The sequence below is a fragment of the Ceratotherium simum genome, chromosome 4, assembly GCF_057802395.1.
Source record: "Ceratotherium simum simum isolate JZ-2026a chromosome 4, ASM5780239v1, whole genome shotgun sequence".
NCBI classification, from domain to species: Eukaryota; Metazoa; Chordata; class Mammalia; order Perissodactyla; family Rhinocerotidae; genus Ceratotherium; species Ceratotherium simum.
This window is the reverse complement of record NC_141903.1, coordinates 93,631,898-93,635,014: the sequence shown is the minus strand read 5'-3', so window position 1 is coordinate 93,635,014 and position 3,117 is coordinate 93,631,898. Positions and strand designations below refer to the sequence as shown.

The window sequence follows — 3,117 nt, the reverse complement described above, 5'->3', positions numbered from 1 at the left end:
ACTTAAGACTGAATGGATACAGTCTGTCCTTAACTACTCAATCTCCTTCTTCGTTTCAAATTCTTCCTATTCATTGGCCCAATATTCATCCCATTGGTAGTTAAATCTTAATGATTTTTACTTAATTAACCCTCTGTAGTGTTTTTTGCATTCTATTTATCTCAACTTCACTCTCTCACAAATTCATAACATTGTCATTGTCCACTGTCACTATAGCTGCCTACATAGTTTCTGAACTAGAGTGTCTTCTGTTTTAAATTCTTCTACACTGTGCCGTATTTTTTTCCTTGAAAGGAAAATTCAAACCAAACTAAAACCCTCCTACAAGTCCTATGCTATCCAAATAATGTCTACTGACATTTATGATCCTTGAAAAAGTGACTTAAATTTATCTTCTAAGTATCATATTCTATTATGTGGCATAGGCAAAATACACAATGATCACTCTTCAAATTTAGTTCCTTTTTTTCTGTGACATCCTATAATTTACCCTCCATTCCTATACCTGTGCAATTCTTTGGCCTTGGATTGCTTTCCTACTCATCTCTTCAAGAGTAAGATATAACCGGGGCGAGCCTCGTGGCATAGTAGTTAAATTCACACGCTCTGCTTTGGCAACCCAGGGTTCGTGGGTTTGGATCCTGGGGGGGCAGACCTATGCACCAGTTGTCAAGCTATGCTGTGGCAGGCTTCCCATATATAAAATAGAGGAAGATGGGCACTGATGTTAGCTCAGGGCCAATCTTCCTCAGGAAAAAGAGGAGGATTGGCAATGGATGTTAGTTCAGTGCTAATCCTCCCCACAAAAAAAAAAAAAAAGAGTAAGATGTGACCACTTCTTTGAATTCGAAACCTTCCCCTCTATAGACTCCTCTCCCTACTCTGCATTCTCATAATGCGTTGCTTACACAGATGATGTGCTGTTCATTCTGATGTGTTTCATCATGTCCCTACCTTATTTATCCATTTGGTAGATTCTGAGAATGCACCACGGTGTTTGTAATTCCCACATTTACTACAAAATTCCATTTCCTTTATATTGAAAAAATTGATAGTGATGAAAAAGTGGGTAAAACCTCAACTTGGACGCATTCTAACTTTTATTTTATCCTCAAGGTAGATGGAAAATCTCTGATCAACAGACCAGGTATGTACTTCGTGGGATGATCATGGCATCACACTCTGCTATTCTCCACTCTGGCCCTTTCTCTTCCTCTAGTCCCAGTCTTATTTCTCAACATCTAGATATTAATTGCCAAGGAATTGACACAAAATCCCTGAGGTTTCTGTTTAACATGAAGTCGTCACTCTGGAGTGAATTGTTAAAGCAAGAGTAATGGGGTGGACCAATGACGGTGCCTTCTGGGGTTCATTCTGGTAGGTTTCTCTGACCAGCCTCACTTAGAGCTGGTTCTCTTTGGGGTAATCTTTTTCCTTTACCTCCTGAGGCTCCTCGGCAATGCTACCGTCCTCCTAGTATCCCGCTTAGACTCCAAATCCCCACTCCCATGGACTTCTTCCTACCCCATCTCTCCTTCCTGGACCTCTGCTTCACCAATAGTACTATCCCTCAGCTTCTAGTCAACCTAGGGGGTCCAGATAAGTCCATCATCTATGGTGGCCATGTGGTTCAGCTAATCATCTCCCTTGTCCTGAGACCCATGGAGTGTGTCCTCCTGGCTGTGATGTCCTACGATTGCTAACTTACCTTCTGCTGTCCTCTACATTATGCCTTGGTCATGCACCCTCGGCTCGGGTCATATCCTGGCATCTATCGTATGGGGTGCCACCACCCTCAGAAAATTCTCTCTCACCCTGCAGCCACCCTTCTGTGGCATAGCCAAGGAGACCATTTCTTCTGCAAGTCCCCTTTGCTCAGCAAGTTGGCTTGGGTGGACACCACTTGCAACCAGACCCGAGCTATTTGTGGCTAATGTCTTATTCCTGGTGGTGCCTCTGTCACTCAGCCTGATCTCCTATGGGCGCGTTGCCCAAGGTGGTACTGAAGATCAAGTCAGCCATTGGATGTCGTAAAGCGTTTGGGACCAGTTCCTCCCACCTGAAGGTTGTCATCATCTTCTGTGCAACCGTCATCTTTGTGCATCTGCAGCCAGCCAAGAGTCGATCCAAGGACCAGGGGAAGTTTGTCTCCCTCTTCTACACCGTGGTCACCCCCATGCTCAACCCCCTCATCTACACCCTGAGAAATAGGGAAGTGAAGGCAGCACTGAAAAACATTCTTTATGCTTTAGTGAGACATGGTTATCAAGAAATATTTAGGAGTTATTAAGAGTGATTCATTTAATGGGTGATGACTCAATAAATGGTTTCGTCATGTTCGTGACCCGATAAGTGGGTTTCAGTAGAAAAATTGAAATAGACCTTGAATGTCATAGTCAGACAGACCTGAATCTGAGTGCCCATTTCACCACATAAGAGCTGTGTGACTTGAACAATTTGCATCACCTTTCTGATCTCTGTAACTGAGCTGCATAATATCGAGCAAACCAAATGAAATTTAGATCTCTCTTCTAGGTGCTTTACTGCTTATAAAGTTTATTCATACATTTTATTTTATTTAGCAGTGTAACTATAAGCTAGATGGGTATTATCATAATTTTCCTTTTGCAGAGACTGAGATATTTTGACCAGTTGCTCAGAACAGAAGAACAAGTCCTAAACCTCAGTGGCATTGTTCTTTCCACTAACCGTGGACTCCCAGACCCCGCACATGTGGCCAGGTCCCCTGTGGGAGACCCCTCTGTTGCTGCACTTCCTCCTGTATGGCGACTTTCCCATTTTTTGTATTTCTCTCCTTGTAGGCTTGTGAGAACGGCAACTACGTTATGACTTAATCACAGTTTAAAGGAAACCCTTACACAGGTGACTCCAGATTTACATTTCAGCACAGACCTTTCCCATCCACATCCTCATGTCAACTGTGTGCTTCACTTCTCCACGTGGGTGTCTTTAACAACCTCAAAATGATCACATCAGAACCAGGTCAACAGCTCCCTGGTTCTGGTTCCTTCTCACTGTTCTTAACATTACAAGACAGAACACCTGTCATCCTCACTCCTGTCCTGTTCCTCACCTGCTGTAGGTCACCTGTACACA

General features: G+C 43.3%; 1 pseudogene; it reads left to right on the top strand.

Moving 5' to 3' along the window:
* The first annotated feature begins 1,371 nt into the window (after nt 1-1,371).
* Nucleotides 1,372-2,290, top strand: LOC101402662 (olfactory receptor 2G2-like; annotated as a pseudogene).
* The last annotated feature ends 827 nt before the right edge of the window (nt 2,291-3,117 follow it).